This window comes from Ovis canadensis, chromosome 2 (genome assembly GCF_042477335.2).
Source record: "Ovis canadensis isolate MfBH-ARS-UI-01 breed Bighorn chromosome 2, ARS-UI_OviCan_v2, whole genome shotgun sequence".
NCBI classification, from domain to species: domain Eukaryota; kingdom Metazoa; phylum Chordata; class Mammalia; order Artiodactyla; family Bovidae; genus Ovis; species Ovis canadensis.
In genome coordinates, this window is record NC_091246.1 from 184,267,969 (window position 1) to 184,286,122 (window position 18,154).

Consider the following 18,154-nt stretch of genomic DNA (forward strand, 5'->3'; position numbering starts at 1 on the left):
AAAGATGCCACATAAAAAGAAAATTACCGGCCAATATCACTGATGAACATAGAAGCAAAAATCCTTAACAAAATCCTAGCAAACAGAATCCAACAACATATTAAAAAAATCATACATCATGACCAAGTGTGTTTTATCCCAGGGATGAAAGTATTCTTTAATGTCTACAAATCAATCAATGTAACACACCACATTAACAAACTGAACGATAAAAACCATATGATTATTTCAATAGATGCAAAGATAGCCTTTGACAAAATTCAACATCCATTTATGATAAAAACCCTCCAGAAAGCAGGAATAGAAGGAACATACCTCAACATAATAAAAGCTACATATGACAAACCCACAGCAAACATTATCCTCAATGGTGAAAAACTGAAAGCATTTCCCCTAAACTCAGGAACAAGACAAGGGTGCCCACTCTCACCACTACTATTTCACATAGTTTTGGAAGTTTTGGCCACAGCAATCAGAGCAGAAAAAGAAATAAAAGGAATCAAAATTGGAAAAGAAGAAGTAAAACTCTCACTGTTTGCAGATGACATGATCCTTTACATAGAAAACCCTAAAGACTCCACCAGAAAATTACTAGAGCTAATCAATGAATATAGTAAAGTTGCAGGATATAAAATTAACACAGAGAAATCCATTGCATTTCTATACAGTAACAATGAGAAAACAGAAAGAGAAATTAAGGAAACAATTCCATTCACCACTGCAATGAAAAGAATAAAATATGTAGGAATAAATCTACCTAAATAAACAAAAGACCTATATATAGAAAACTATAAAACACTGATGAAAGAAATCAAAGAGGACACAAATAGGTGGAGAAATATACTGTGTTCATGGATTGGAAGAATCAATATAGCAAAAATGAGCATACTACTCAAAGCAATCTACAGATTCAATGCAATCCCTATCAAACTACCAATAGTATTTTTCAGAGAACTAGAACAAATAATTTCACAATTTGTATGGAAATACAAAAAACTTTGACTAGACAAAGCAATCTTGAGAAAGAAGAATGGAACTGGAGGAATCAACCTGCCTGCAGGCTATACTACAAAGCTACAGTCATCAAGACAGTATGGTACTGGCACAAAGACAGAAATAAAGATCAATGGAACAAAATAGAAAGCTCAAAGATAAATTCATGCATGTATGGACACCTTATATTTGACAAAGGAGGCAAGAATATACAATGGAGAAAAACCAATCTCTTTAACAAGTGGTGCTGGGGAAACTGGTCAACCACTTGTAAAAGAATGAAACTAGAACACTTTCTAATACCATAACAAAAATAAACTCAAAATGGATTAAAAATCTAAACATAAGACCAGAAACTATAAAACTCCTGTAGGTAAACATAGGCAAAACACTCTCTGACATAAATCACAGCAGGATCCTCTATGACCCACCTCCCAGAGTAATGGGAATAAAAGCAAAAATAAACAAATGGGACCTAATTAAACTTAAAAGCTTTTGCACAATGAAGGCAACTATAGGCAAGGTGAAAATACAGCCTTCAGAATGGGAGAAAATAATAACAAACAGGAGAAAATAATAACAAATGGGAGAAAATAATAACAAATAAGCAACTGACAAAGAATTAATCTCAAAAATATACAAGCAGCTCCTGCAGCTCAATTCCAGAAAAATAAATGACCCAATCAAAAAATGGGCCAAAGATCTAAAAAGACATTTCTCCAAAGAAGACATATATATGGCTAACAAACACACGAAAAGATGCTCAACGTCACTCATTATCAGATAAATGCAAATCAAAACCACAACAAGATACCATCTCACACCGGTCACAATGGCTGCTATCCAAAAGTCTACAAACAATAAATGGTGGACAGGGTCAGAAGAATAGGGAACCCTCTTACACTGTTGGTGGGAATGCAAACAAGTACAGCCACTATGGAGAACAGTGTGGAGAGTCCTTAGAAAACTGGAAATAGAACTGCCATACGACCCAGCAATCCCACTGCTTTGGCTACACACCAAGGAAACCAGAATTGAAAGAGACATGTGTAACCCAATGTTTATCACAGCACTGTTTATAATAGCCAGGAGATGGAAGCAACCTAGATGTCCATTGGCAGATGAATGGATAAGAAAGCTGTGGTAAATATACACAATGGAATATTACTCAGCCATTAAAAAGAATACATTTGCATTGGTTCTAATGAGGTGGATGAAACTGGAGCCTGTTATACAGAGTAAGGTAAGTCAGAAAGAAAAACACCAATAGAGTATACTAATGCATATATATTGAATTTAGAAAGATGGTAACGATGACCCTATATGAGAGACAGCAAAACAGACACAAATGTATAGAACAGTCTTATGGACTCTGTGGGAGAAGGCAGGGGTGGGATGATTTGAGAAAATGGCATTGAAACATGTATATTATCATATGTGAAACAGATCACCAGTCCAGGTTTGATGCATGAGACAAGGTGCTCAGGGCTGGTGCACTGGGATGACCCTGAGGGATGGGATGGGGAGGGAGGAGGGAGTGGGGTTCAGGTTGAAGAACACATGTACATCCATGGCTGTTTCATGCGAATTTATGGCAAAAACCACTACAATATTGTAAAGTAATTAGCCTCCAATTAAAAAAAAAATTCCACCTGCCAATGTAGGGGGCATGAATTTGATCCCTGGTCCAGGTCCAGGAAGATCCCACATGTATGCTGTGGAGCAACCAAGCCCATGCATCACAACTACAGAGCCCATGACCCAAAACTACAGAAGCCTGCATACCTAGAGCCTGCCCTCCAAAACAAGAGAAGCCACTGCAATTAGAAGCCTCCACACTGCAAGGAAGAATAGCCCCTACTCACCACAACTAGAGAAAGCCCTCACAGAAGAAAGACCCAGTACAGCCAAAAATGAATAAATAAATTTAAAAGTTTTTAGAAAAAGAGTTTCAGTTTTACAAAAGGAAAAAAAAAATCCTAGCTCTGTTATACAACAATGTGCATGTAATTAACAATAACTATATCATACACTTTAAAATGGTTGATGGAAAATTTTGTGTTTATTTAACACAATAAAAAGTTGGTTTTGAAGGAAAAAAAAAAAGAAAAAAAAAGATTTAAGGGACTGGATCTGATAGAGTGCCTAATGAACTATGGACAGAGGTTCATGACATTGTACCTCCCTGTACTTTAACTTATATGCATCGTACCTCTCTTTACATTCACAGGGAGATGGGGAGCAAGACCATCCCCAAGAAAGAAATGCAAAAAAGCAAAATGGCTGTCTGAGGAGGCCTTACAAATAGCTGTGAAAAGAAGAGAAGTGAAAAGCAAAGGAGAAAAGGAAAGATATACCCATTTGAATGTAGAGTTCCAAAGAATAGCAAGGAGAGATAAGAAAGCTTTTCTCAGTGATCAATGCAAAGAAACAGATGAAAAAATAGAATAGGAAAGACTAGAGATCTCTTCAAGAAAATTAGAAATACCAAGGGAACATTTCATGCAAAGATGGGCACAATAAAGGACAGAAATGATATGGACCTAACAGAAGCAGAAGATATTAAGAACAGGTGGCAAGAATACACAGAAGAATTGTACAAAAACGATCTTCATGATCTAGATCATCACAGTGGTGTGATCACTCACCTAGAGACAGACATTTTGGAATGTGTAGTCAATGGGCCTTAGGAAGCATCACTATGAACAAAGCTAGTGGAGGTGATAGAATTCCAGTTGAGCTGTTTCAAGTTCTAAAAGATGATGCTGTGAAAGTGCTGCATTCAATATGCCAGCAAATTTAGAAAACTCAGCAATGGTCACAGGACTGGAAAATGTCAGTTTCGTTCCAATCCCAAAGAAAGGCAATGCAAAAGAATGCTCAAACTACCACACAATTGCACTCATCTCACATGCTAGTAAAGTAATGCTCAAAATTCTCCAAGCCAGGCTTCAGCAATACATGAATCGTAAACTTCCAGATGTTCAAGCTGGTTTTAGAAAAGGCAGAGGAATCAGAGATCAAATTGCCAACATCTGCTGGATCATAGAAAAAGCAAGAGAGTTCCAGAAAAACATCTACTTCAGCTTTATTAACTATGCCAAGCCTTTGACTGTGTGGATCACAACAAACTGGAAAATTCTTAGACGGGAAAACCAGACTGCCTGACCTGCCTCTTGAGAAACCTGTATGCAGGTCAGGAAATGACAGTTAGAACTGGACATGCAACAACAGACTGGTTCCAAATAAGAAAAGGAGTATGTCAAGGCTGTATATTGTCACCCTGCTTACTTAACTTACATGCAGAGTACATCATGAGAAACACTGGGCTGGATGAAGCTCTAGATGTAATCAAGATTGCCTGGAGAAATATCAATAACCTCAGACATAAAGATGACACCACCCTTATGGCAGAAAGTGAAGATGAACTAAAGAGCTTTTTGATGAAAGTTAAAGAGGAGAGTGAAAAAGTTGGCTTAAAGCTCAACATTCAGAAAATGAAGATCATGGCATCCAGTCCCATCACTTCATGGCAAATAGATGGGGAAACAGTGGAAACAGTGGCAGACTATTTTTGGGGGCTCCAAAATTACTGCAGATGGTGACTGCAGCCATGAAATTAAAAGACGCTTACTCCTTGGAAGGAAAGTTATGACCAACCTAGACAGCATATTAAAAAGCAGAGACATTCCTTTGCCAACAAAGGTCTGTCTAGTCAAAGCTATGGTTTTTCCAGTAGTCATGTACGGATGTGAGAGTTGGACTGTAAAGAAAGCTGAGTGCTGAAGAATTGATGCTTTTGAACTGTGGTGTTGGAGAAGACTCTTGAGAGACCTTTGGACTGCAAGGAGATCCAACCAGTCCATTCTAAAGGAAATCAGTCCTGAATATTCATTGGAAGGACTGGTGTTGAAGCTGAAACTCCAATACTTTGGCCACCTGATGCAAAGAACTGACTCATCTGAAAAGATCCTGATGCTGGGAAAGCTAGAAGGTGGGAGAAGGGGGTGGCAGAGGATGAGATTTGGATGGCATCACCGATTCAGCGGACATGAGTTTGAGTAAACTCCGGGAGTTGGTGATGGACAGGGAGGCCTGGCGTGCTGCAGTCCATGGGGTTTCAAAGAGTTGGACACTACTGAGTAAGTGAACTGAACTGAATTGAAAGGATAGTAACCCTGAATATTCATTGGAAGGACTGATGCTGAAGCTGAAGCTCTAATACTTTTGCCACCTGATGCGAAGAGCTGACTCACTGGAAAAGACCCTGATGCTGGGAAAGATTGAGGGCAGGAGAAGATGGAGGGGACAGATTATGAGATGGTTGGATGGCATCACCAACTCCATTGACAAGAGTTTGAGCCAGTCAGGAGATAGTGAAGGACAGGTAAGCCTGGCATGCTGCAGTCCATGGGGTCACGAAGAGTCAGACATGACTTAGTGACTGAACAATAACAACAACAAAAATGAATAATACGCCCAACTCATAGCCTTCCAGAAAAGATAAATGAGTAAACAGATAGCCTGCATTTTAATGCAGCATGCTTTGTGAAAAGATGAATAATTAAGTTTGTTGGAGTGTCAGAATTAACAGAGTCTGAGTGATGTCTGCTATAGTAACTTAACCAATTTTATAAATTTGCTATTTCCATATTTTAAAAGAGACTGAATAAGTAATTGGATAATGCACTTCTCACGACCGAGAGCAGACTGGACATGAATAGACTCTTGTGAGGCAAAGTCAATGTGATAAAATGCAATATATTACTGTAAATTTATACTACTGTAAATTTACAGTACTGTAAATTGTAAAAGTTTTGGAAAGGAGGTGACATGAGCTTGTAGAATAAACATCTGTTGGATAAAAGGCAGAGGAAACATGAGTAGAGGTGTGCAGTTGGCACAAGGTTCTGATCACACAGAAAACTGAGAGTTAAATATAGCTTGGGGAGGAAGTACTAACTAGGGACTGTGAGAAATAAAACTGGGAAACTTAGATGGGAGGCAGATTATTAGGGTCTTGTGTGAAGCTGAAGAGTGTGGAATGGATTCTGTAACCACCATAGCATCAGAAACTAACATGCACTGAATGAAATGGTCAGTTTTGATTTTAGGGAAGATAACAGACACCAGCCTGCTGTGCTCATGGAAGGCAACACCCTCAAAGCTTGGAGAAGCTTGGACCCAGTTAATGTCCAGGTACAAAAGGATGAGGGCCACAAATAAGGTATTGTTAAGTAGAGCAGCCACATTTATGATATGCTTCTGAGCAAAGACCTTAAACTTCAAAACTTCCTTACCTAAAGTCAGAATTTGTCACAACATACCTATATCTGTGAATTGATGCTGACAATTATCAGACAGTATCACTGGAGAGTTTTTGGCTAACTGACAATGATATCATAACTGCCAGCTGGCTAATAGCAATCATAATATGCCACCCCAGGATCAGTTGCATTCTGATTTCAGATATATTAAAATGTGAAGAAGAACTGGTGTGTTTAGAGTTGATAAAATGGGAGCTCTGGGTTAAATACAAAATCCAACCACTTTTCTCTCTTTCCAGTTCATCATTCTGGTCCAAGTGAACATCATCTCCTCCCTAAATTATTATAGTAGCCACCCAAGTGGTTTCACTAGTTTTGCCCTTAATGGCCCCTCTTCTCCTCTTAAATTTATCCTCAAGAGAGTCAAATCATGTCATTCCTCTGTTCACAATCCCTAGTGGCTTCTTGTTCCACTCAGACAAAAAATCAAATCCTTATGGAGGCTACTAGGACTCTGCATTAGCTCAGGTTACATGACCCAATCTCCTGCTCCTCTCCCTCCAGAGTAATGGGTATCCTCCAACACTTCCACTGCCACCTCAGGCAACTTGTACTTCCTGATCCCTCTGCAAGACCCACTCTTCTTCCAGGTATCTTCAAGGCTCAATTGATAAAGTCTTTCACCAACATCATCTTTTCAGGGAGGCCTCCTTTATCTTCCTTTGTCTGATATTGTTTTGGTAGGGAAGGGATAAACTGGAAGACTGGAAAGTATGGGCCTCCCTGGTGGGTCAGTGGTAAAGAATCTGCTGCCAATGCAGGAGACATGGGTTCGATCCCTGGGTTGGGAAAATCCCCTGGAGAAGGATTGGCAACCCATTCCAGTATTCTTGCTTGGGAAGTCCCATAGACAGAGGAGTCTGGTGGACTACAGTTCATAGGGTCACAACTTAGAGTCAGACACAACTTAGCAACCAAACATATACACACTACTATATATAAAATAAATAACTAGTAAGAACTTACTGTATAGCACAGGAAACTCTATTCAACACTCTAATGACCTATGTGGGAACAGTATCTAAAAAAGAGTGGATTGGCACTTTCCTGGTGTTCCAGTGATTAAGAATCCGTCTTCCAATGCGGGGGATGTGGGTTTGATTCCTGGTCAGGGAACTAAGAGCCCACATGCCTCGGGGCAACTAAGCCCTGCACCTCAGTTACTGAGCCCGGGCAATTTAGAGCCCTCCAGAGCCACACCTAGAGAAGCTGGCATGCTGCAAGGAAAGATCCTACATGTCACAACTGACAATTGACCCAGCCAAATAAATAAACATATATAATTTTTAAAATAAATAAACATTAAAAAGACTGCATATATATAACTGATTCACTTTGCTGTAGAGCAGTAACTCACACAACATTGTAAATCAACTCTACTCTCATAAAAATTATTTTAAGTGACTTCCCTAGTGGTCCAGTGGTTAAGAACTTGCCTGCCAATGCAGGGGACACGGGTTTGATTACTGGTCTGGGAAGATCCCATATGCCATGGGACAACTAAACTTGTGCACAGTGCAGCAAAAAAAATAAGTAAAAATTTAAAATTAATTTTTAAAAATAAATAAAATTGCTGTCATACACTTACCTGCAAATTCTCATTGACTCGCTCTTTATCTCCCTGCTTTATTGAAAAAAAAAAATTTTTTTTTAGTGAAACAAGTATTTATTAGAAGGAAAAAAGAGTATAGTACCTGTGGACACATGGGCAGGCTCAGAGAGAGAGAGTCCTGAGTCATCCTCCCTGCTTTATTATTTAATTTTTCTTGTCAGCACTTATCACTATCTAATACAGCATATATTTTACTTGCTTATTCTATTTATTGTCTACAATGCTAGTAAGGAGTCCCTCTCCTGATTCAAAACCTGTATGTGACATTTCAGGCCTGACCAAAGGCAATTCAAAGGCTTTAAGCTGGAAGGCCTGGGGTTGGGAGGGGGGAGCTTCCCCTTCCCCACACAGTCTCAAGGACTCAGAACCCCTGGGGGAAGTTATGCTCTTTCACTCCTAACCCTGGAGGCTTCATTCCTAGGTTTCTTTATCTAAGGCCTTGGGCAGAGATCTGCAGGCACCTCCAATGTGACCTCCTTATGGGTTTAGTGGGGAGAGCCTTGACAATTTTTTCTTTCCTCTGACTCAGTATCACCTACTTATGCAGCCTTAGCATGCCCTGCCTCACTTTGCCATCCTCCCCTCTTCCCCATAAAACTGCAGGAGACCTCCAGGTCTGTACTGATCCACCTGACCCTCACCGGAATGCCATTTTGTGGGGGAAATAAAACAGGAGGGAGCCTGCACTTTTCCCAGTTTTAGACTTTCTTAAAGCATCTTGTTTTAAAAAGCTATTACAACAGTTTTTTCCTTTCTTAGCTAAGTTCCTGACAGCGTCACAAGGGCAAAGCTTTGACTTTAGTCTTTTTAGAGCAGGTTTATGTTCATAGTGAAATTGAGCCCCCACATGAGTGTAGCCTCCTCCACTATCAACAACACATCAGTGGTACATATCACCCAGAGCCCATAGCTTACCTTCAGGTTCAGTCTTGGTGTGCGTTCTGTGTATCTGAGCAAACTAATGACAGGAATCTAAAACTATGGTATCAAAGCCAGTAGTTTCACTGCCCTAAAGTCCACTGCCCTATTCGTTCCTTCTACTCCTGACAATAAATACTCATTTTACTGTCATCATTGCTTTGCTTTTTCCAGAATGACATATTGCTGGAATCATATAGTATGTAACCTTTTCGGATTGGCTTCATCCACTTAGTAAGTTTACAGTTTCTCCATGCCTTTTCATGGCTTGATTGTCCATTTCTTTTCAGCACTGAAGTATACACTATGGTCTGGGTGCATCACAGTTACTTATTTATGCACCTACAGTGAAGGGTCATCTTGGTTGTTCCAAGTTTTCACAATTACAAATAAAGTAGCTATAAATATCTGAGGGCTATAATATCCCTCCCTCTAAAAGCATTTTGGTTCTATTCTACCCTTTTTCTGAGTTACCGTGGAATAGTAAAGATCACCTGACAAGACCTTTATTGGTCTGCAATCTGGATGTGTGACAGAATCAACAATGGACACAATTCCCTACATCCTCTGTTTCCTTTGAAATGAGCCATGATACTTTTATGTCAGGCTTCCCTGGTGGCTCAGTGGTAAAGAATCCACCTGCCAATGTAGATGTGAGTTCGATCCCTGGGTCAGGAACATCACCTGGAGAAAGAAATGGCAAGCCACTCCCGTATTCTTGCCTGGGAAATCCCATGGACAGAGGAGTCTGGCAAGCTACAGTCCACAGGGTCACAAAAGAGTCAGACATAGTAACTAAAAAAAAAACCACTTCTATGCCACCTCAAGGCACCTTAAAGTTTTCCACAATAGGGCTCATCCACCACTGGAGATTCTAGAACTTTTTAACTTTCTTACTACACATCCAAACTTTTAAAATACTCTGTAATATTTTCTAACTGAATTGAACAATGAAATTTGAGGGAAAAGAAGGTTTTAAAATATTGCCAAGGGGAAAGAAGGAGCTGATGGACAAGAGCTGAGGGACAAGAAGATCTTAAAATATAGCTGAGGGACAGGTAGTTCTTAAAACACTGCCTCACCTAGATGACAAAATTGTCCCTATTCCTGCCAGTATCAAATGCAACCAAGTAATGTTGCAATGATGGATAATAAGTCTCTCCTGCTTTCTAATGTCCATCCATAGCTGAAGTCACCAATTGGTTCTTGCTGACTTGCCACTGGAAGAAAAATTGCATGCTTGAACTGACTGATGAGTGAGGTGTTAAGGACCAGCTTGACTGGCATCCTACCAGTTCTCCCAGAACTCTAAATTTAACCTGTCACAAAAACTGAGTGAGTTGCTAGGTGAAGGAGTCTGCACATTTATTACCTCACCGTAGAGCACCTGGGCTCTACAGGTCATCAGATCTGTGACAACTATGCTGTTGTCAGAATATGATTTTTCTCAGAAGTGACAGAAAAGGTCATGGTAGGAGACCTAAAAGCCTATCTACCCTGAAGCTGAAAACTTAGTTCACTTTATGTAAACTATTTTTGTTTTTTATTTGACTTCAGTTCAGTCAGTTCAGTTCAGTCACTCAGTCATGTCCGACTCTTTGCAACCCCATGAATCGCAGCATGCCAGGCCTCTCTGTCCATCAACAACTCATGAGTTTACCCAAACTCATGTCCATCGAGTCGGTGATGCCATCCAATCATCTCATCCTCTGTCGTCCCCTTCTCCTCCTGGCCCCAATCCTTCCCAGCATCAGGGTCTTTTTCAGTGAGTCACCTCTTCGCATCAGGTGGCCAAAATATTGGAGTTTCAGCTTCAACATCAGTCCTTCCAATGAACACCCAGGACTGATCTCCTTTAGGATGGACTGGTTGGATCTCCTTGCAGTCCAAGGGACTCTCAAGAGTCTTCTCCAACACCAGAGTTCAAAAGCATTAATTCTTCAGTGCTCAGCTTTCTTTATAGTCCAACTCTCACATCCATACATGACCACTGGAAAAACCATAGCCTTGACTAGACAGACCTTTGTTGGCAAAGTAACGTCTCTGCTTTTTAATATGCTATCTAGGTTGGTCATAACTTTCCTTCCAAGGAGTAAGCGTCTTTTAATTTCATGGCTGCAATCACCATCTGCAGTGATTTTGGAGCCCCCAAAAATAAAGTCTGACACTGTTTCCACTGTTTCCCCATCTATTTCCCATGAAGTGATGGGACCGGATGCCATGATCTTCGTTTTCTGAATGTTGAGCTGTAAGCCAACTTTTTCACTCTCCTCTTTCACTTTCATCAAGAGGCTTTCAGTTCCTCTTTACTTTCTGCCATAAGGGTGGTGTCATCTGCATATCTGAGGTTATTGATATTTCTCCTGGCAATCTTGATTCCAGCTTGTGCTTCTTCTAGCCCAGCGTTTCTCATGATGTACTCTGCATGTAAGTTAAGTAAGCAGGGTGACAATATACAGCCTTGACGTACTCCTTTTCTTATTTGGAACCAGTCTGTTGTTGCATGTCCTGTTCTAACTGTCGTTTCCTGACCTGCATACAGGTTTCTCAAGAGGCAGGTTAGGTGGTCTGGTATTCCCATCCCTTTCAGAATTTTCCAGTTTATTGTGATCCATACAGTCAAAGGCTTTGGCATAGTCAGTAAAGCAGAAATAGATGTTTTTCTGGAACTCTCCTGCTTTTTCCATGATCCAGCGGATGTTGGCAATTTGATCTCTGGTTCCTCTGCCTTTTCTAAAACCAGCTTGAACATCTGGAAGTTCACAGTTCACATATTGCTGAAGCCTGGCTTGGAGAATTTTGAGCATTACTTTACTAGCATGTGAGATGAGTGCAATTGTGTGGTTGTTTGAGCATTCTTTGGCATTGTCTTTCTCTGGGATTGGAATGAAAACTGACCTTTTCCAGTCCTGTGGCCACTGCTGAGTGTTCCAAATTTGCTGGCATATTGAGTGCAGCACTTTCACAGCATCATCTTTCAGGATTTGAAATAGCTCAACTGGAATTCCAGTTTCTATAAACAGCTCCAATTGACATTTTTCCAAAGAAGATATACAAATGATCAATTAACATGTGAAAGGATTCTCAGAATCATTAGTGATTGGTGGTGGTGATGGTTAGCAGTGGTTTAGTCGCTAAGTCATGTCCAACTCTTGTACTGTGTAGTTCACCAGGCTTCTCTGTTTGTAGGATTCTCCAGGCAAGAATACTGGAGTGGGTTGCCATTTCCTTCTCCGCGCGATCTTTCCCACCCGGGAATCAAATCCAGGTTTCCTGCATCACAGGCAGATTCTTTACCAAATGAGCTATGAGGAAATCCCAAATACTGGAGTGGATTGCCATGCCCTCCTCCAGGGGATCTTCCCAACCCAGGGACAGAACCCAGGTCTCTTGCATTGTAAGGCAGATTCTTTACCATCTGAGCCACCATGGAAGCCCAATAGGGATACACAAATAAAAAATAGGTACCATTTTAAACCTTCTGCTGCTGCTGCTGCTGCTAAGTTGCTTTAGTCGTGTCTGATTCTGTGCCCATAGACCGCAGCCCCCCAGGCTCCCTCGTCCCTGGGATTCTCCAGGCAAGAACACTGGAGTGGGTTGCCATTTCCTTCTCCAATGCATGAAAGTGAAAAGGGAAAGGGAAGTCGCTCAGTCGTGTCCAACTCTTAGTGACCCCATGGACTGCAGCCTACCAGGCTTCTCCATCCATGGGATTTTCCAGGCAAGAGTACTGGAGTGGGGTGCCATTGCCTTCTCCATTTAAACCTTCTAAAATTCATAAAATAAAAAAATAGAGAAAATAACATTATCTTGTTGAGGATATGGAGAAATTAGAACACTCATACACTGCTGGTAGGAATTTAAAGTGGGGAGCCACTTTGGAAATTAGTCTGAAAGTTCCTCAAAAGTCTAAATATGGTGTTATGATATAAGCCAGAAATTTATCTCATAACTATGTAGTCAAAAGAATTAAAAAAATAAGTTCACACAAAAATTTTTACCTGAACATGGAAACAACCTAGATGTCCATCAGCAGATGAATGGATAAGAAAGCTGTGGTACATATACACAATGGAGTATTACTCAGCCGTTAAAAAGAATTCATTTGAATCAGTTCTGATGAGATGGATGAAACTGGAGCCAATTATACAGAGTGAAGTAAGCCAGAAAGAAAAACACCAATACAGTATACTAACACATATATGGAATTTAGAAAGATGGCAATGACGACCCTGTATGCAAGATAGGAAAAAAAGACACAGATGTGTATAACGGACTTTTGGACTCTGTGGGAGAGGGAGAGGGTGGGATGATTTGGGAGAATGGCATTCTAACATGTATACTATCGTGTAAGAATTGAATCGCCAGTCTATGTCTGACGCAGGATACAGCATGCTTGGGGCTGGTGCATGGGGATGACCCAGAGAGATGTTATGGGGAGGGAGATGGGAGGGGGGTTCATATTTGGGAAAGCATGTAGGAATTAAAGATTTTAATATTTAAAAAAAAAATAAAAAAAATTGTTTTTACCTGAATGTGCATTAGCACCATTATTCATAATAGCCTCAAAATGGATACAACCAAAATACTCACCAGTGAACGAATGGAGGAAAAAATGTGGCATATGCATGTGAAACTGTTGGTCACTCAGTAGTGCCCAGCTCTTTGTGACCCCATGGACCATCCACTAGGCTCCTCTGTCCATGAATTCTCCAGGCAAGAACACTGGAGCGGGTTGCCATTTCCTTTTCCAGGGCATTGCCAACCCAGGTATCGAACCTGGGTCTCCCACATTGCAGGCAGGCTCTTTACCATCTGACCCACCAGGGAAGCCCTGGTATATGCATATAATCGAATATTGCTATTTTTTTTTTTGCTAAGTCACTTCAGTCGTATCCGACTCTGTGCGACCCCATAGACGGCAGCCCACCAGGCTCCCCTGTCCCTGGGATTCTCCAGGCAAGAACACTGGAGTGGGTTGCCATTTCCTTCTCCAATGCATGAAAGTGAAAAGTGAAAGTGAAGTCGCTCAGTCATCTCCGACTTAGCGACCCCATGGACTGCAGCCTACCATGCTGCTCCATCCATGGGATTTTCCAGGTAAGCGTACTGGAGTGGGGTGCCATTGCCTTCTCCGAATCGAATATTATTCAGCTGCAAAAAGGAATAAACTACTAATATATGAATGACCACTGAAAATATATGCCAATTGAAAGAAGTTAGGCTCAAAAAAATTACGTATTGTATGAGTCTATTTATATGCAATGTACAGAATAGGCAAATTGATAGAGATAGAAAACAGGTTAGGGACTTCCCTGACCGATGAGTGGTTAAGTGGTTCCAATGCAGGGGGTGAGGGTTAGACCTTGGTTGGGAAACTAGGATTTATTTTTGGTGCAGCAAGGCCAAAAAATAAATTTAAAAAATAATAAAAAGAAAATAGATTAGTCATTGTCAAGGGCTGGAGGGAGAGAGGGATAGGAAGTAACTGCTAATAGGTATGATGTGTCTTTGCAGAATGATGAAAATTTTCTTATCTTAGATTGTGGATTGTGCTATGCTCAGTTGATCAGCCATGTCAGACTCTTTGCAGCCCAATAGACAGTAGCCTGCCAGGTTCTTCTGTGCATGGGGTATTCCAGGCAAGAATACTGGAGTGGGGTGCCATTTCCTACTCCAGAGGATCTTCCCCACCCAGGGATTGAACCCACATCTTTTGTGTCTCCTGCATTGGCAGGCAGATTTTTTTTTTTACCACTACTGCCACCTAGGAAGCCCCTAGATTGTGGAGATGGTGCAAATTCTCTGAAAACATTAAAAGGTCATTCATTTGTGCTCTTTAAATGAGTGAATCATATGGTGTGTGAACTATGTTTCAATAAGTCATTAAGAAATAAAAAAGACAGCTCTTATCTATTGATAAATAGTCAAAAGCCAGGAATATTATTTTTGTTTTTCAGCAAACCTGTCAAAACCTTAAAGAGGAAAAAGTACCCCACATGGTCTGGAGGGCTGAAGTCCATACCAGGAAGGAATCCCTTAGTAGTGTGGCAGCAGTTAAGCAGTTGTACTTTTGAGAGGAGGCCCTAACCCTTTAAGGGCCAGGAACAGATATGGTCTCCCTGTCTCCTCTGAAGGCAAACCTGGAGCTAGTGATCTATATTCGCAGATCCACTGCAATTCCATTATGTCAGTCAGACCTCTGAAGTCTTCGAATCAGGGATTGCAATCTTTCAGAATACAGAGCTACCTAGGGTGATCAGCTTGTCCTGGTTTACCCAGAAGTTTACCAGTTTCACACTGAAAGACCCAAATAACCCCCTTCGTGACAGGAAAATTGGGATAATTAATTATTCTCAGACGACTAGATAGAGCATAGCCTATGGTGAGCAGCTGTCTGTATTTGTTCTTATGATCAACAAGCTACAGCGGGCAGAAATTTTTACAATTATCCTTTGCTACAGAAAATAGACTCACATCTTTTCCTCTGGAGTCCTGAGGCTCACTGCTGCTCTTTCCTACTGTGGAAGAATGACTGGAGCTTAAAAAATAACCCAAGACAGTAAGCCATATATCAGATTTAATACCATCAGAAAACACATCTTGGCAGTGGGATTCTGTCTCACTCATATATTAGAGCCATGCTGGAAAGTCACAGCAAACTTTATAGCATAGATAGACTGCTTGACGACAGGCAGAAACCACAAATCATAAATTTTGACCTGAGATTAAAACTATTCATAACAGGTGTTCATTAATGAAGGAGCTTTTCAAGCACATATATAGGTCTCCGTCTAAAAATTTCCTGAAAGCTAATCATAGCTCTCCGAAACATCTATTTAATAAAATTTATAAACCATACCTAAACTGAAATCTGCCATATCAGAATAAGGTAATATAACATTAAAGGATTATTATTTAATCCATCTAAACTGTTTATATTTTCCAGGGAAAAAATAACATTCATTCATAATCAGCTACTAACTGGGTAACCTCAGAAGGGAAAAATAGGTCCCAAGAATACTTTTCCAGTAATTTTAGTCATGCTTCCATATAGTAAACAAGAAACTGTGAAGGAAATGAACAAACAGTAGAAAAGTTTTATGTAAAAGAAAGAGTTTCAATGGCAATCTCAATGATGTATGCTTACTCTCCTGGCAGGTCCTTAACTTCTGTGTAGCTCATTCAGATGTCTTAGGATCAGCTGAAGCAGAATGTTTCACAAAAATAAACTAACATGAAAACCTTTTCCCAATGTTCATGCAAGGAAGATAATTACAGTTTCAGATGTAATGCCAGACTCTTCCTTTTCATATGATGACCTCGTGGTTTCTTAGTTGTGACACATAAAAAAGGTATTTGACCCAAATTGACTCAATTTGTTATACAGTTTATAGAATGTTAAAAATAAAAGGAGAGAAACATTCCCCCTTCCTTCCTTCTTTCTATCTACCTACCTCTAACTATCTTGACTTTTCTCTACAAGTGTGTGTGTATGTTTTACAACTTGGCAGAGGCCAAAGGCATTTTGTTGCTTTGGAAGTCAAACACGTTTGTTACTCAGCTGATATATCCCACATGACAATCATAGGATAAGCTGGTTGTTTTTTCCAAGGTATCACTGCATCATACTTCTCCTCCTGCTCCAAACTGGATGGCCCTTGTCCTCAGCAATTTATTATTTTGTTATGAACTTAAAGCTAAAGTCCATCAAAGCCCAGATTTAAATGAATAAACACTGTTCACTTGGTAAAAGAGGGAAGTAACAATTGAGGAAGGCGAATGTTGGGTAAAAGACGTGCTTTTATCATGAGCTTCTACAATCTCTGAGGCTGATGTGCCTCTAATCGGACCCAGAGCCCTTTCTCTGTACTGAGCCAAAATAATAGGACTGTCTCTTTTTCTTTCACATTCCTCCAACTAGGAATCCAGGCTGTCTGTTGGGACGTTTTCTTCCTCAGAGCTGGTCTTAGAGCTCAGATCCACCCATTATTACCCAGATAGAGTTTTGTTTTGTTTTTAACCCAGCTTCCCATGAAACCCAAAACAGTACAAGGTCCTGCTTTCCCTGAAGATAGATGGCCTTGCACCCTATCTCCCAGAGTCCACATTGCATGAATTTAGCATCTACAACCTACAATAAAATTTTATTCATTTATTTATAATAAATTACCTTACTGTGAAACTTTTTTTTATAATTTTTATTTTTTACTATTATTATTTAGCTGTGCTGGGTAGTCATTGCACTGCACAGCTCTTTGTCACAGTACAGGGGTTTCTCTAATTGAGGTACATGGGCTTCTCTAGTTTTGGTGTGCAGGCGTAGTTGCCCTGCAGCCTGTGGGATCTTAGTCCCCTGACTAGGGATCAAACCCATGTCCCCGAAATTGGAAGGTAGATTCGTCACCACTGGACCATCATGGAAGTCCCATTACTGGTCATTTGCAAAACTAGGTGAAAGAAAGCCCTTTGAGTTTCTTTAGCTTTTCTCCTTAATTGGATCAACATTCCATTATTTCAACTGTTGGTTTTTCCACCTTAGAAAGGGAAAGGATGGAAATTCTTCCCTTGGAGGGGTGCCTTCCCAGACTGGTGATAGGGAGCAGGCATTCGGTATGCTCAGCTTAGCCCCTGTACCTCATTGTTGCTTCTCTGCCCCACCTCTCCTCAAGCATCTCTCATTCTATTTCTCCATGGCATAAGCTTTCTATGTCAGGATCTGGCTGGAATGAGGAGACTTGAAGTTTAGTCAATCTGTAGGGAAAGTCATCAGGGAACTGAATTTTGATTAATACCCATTCTCCAAACTGTCCCTTTGATTATTTTGTTTTTCAGCTGTCTGATTCTTGTGTCCACTTCTCAGTGAGGTTTGAATTCAGAGGGCTGAAAGGGAATAATCACTTCTATAGGAACAAAAACCCCCTCAAGGGACTTCCCTGGTGGTCCAGCAGTTAAGAATCTGCCTTGCAGGGGACGCGGGTTTGATCCCTGCTTGGGGAACTAAGATCCCACATGCCATGGGACAACTAAGCCCGCAGGTGGCAACAGAGACCCAGAGCAGCCAATAAAAGATTAATTAAAGAAATCACACACACATGAAAGCCTTCCATCCTAGTGGCTAAAATAACAAAGGTTTATTTCTCACTTATGTTACTTGTTCACAGGGTCTCTGGTTGTTGTTTTTGACTATACACACCACACAGTGGGAGTTTCAGGGTTTAAAAAATGGCTTAAATATTAGCACCCCTGAGTAGAATTTTATTAAAAAACAGAATAAGAAGAAATGTTCAGATTTGAAACCGGC

The 18,154-nt window shown here is 40.5% G+C and overlaps 1 protein-coding gene across 7 annotated transcripts in view; it reads right to left on the reverse strand.

The window, feature by feature from the left end:
• LOC138434017 (uncharacterized) overlaps positions 1 to 18,154 on the reverse strand; it is a 118,706-nt gene that overhangs the window by 17,265 nt on the left and 83,287 nt on the right. For 5 of the 7 annotated variants that reach the window (XR_011254611.1, XR_011254608.1, XR_011254604.1 and 2 more), the window contains one exon: positions 7,909 to 7,944. The exons of 1 other annotated variant lie outside the window; for it this stretch is intronic. The gene's annotated coding sequence lies outside the window, so the exon portion shown is untranslated. Of the gene's footprint in view, positions 1 to 7,908; positions 7,945 to 15,327; positions 15,392 to 18,154 lie in introns of all 7 variants that reach the window. One more of the 7 variants, XM_069577773.1, reaches the window with a different exon arrangement.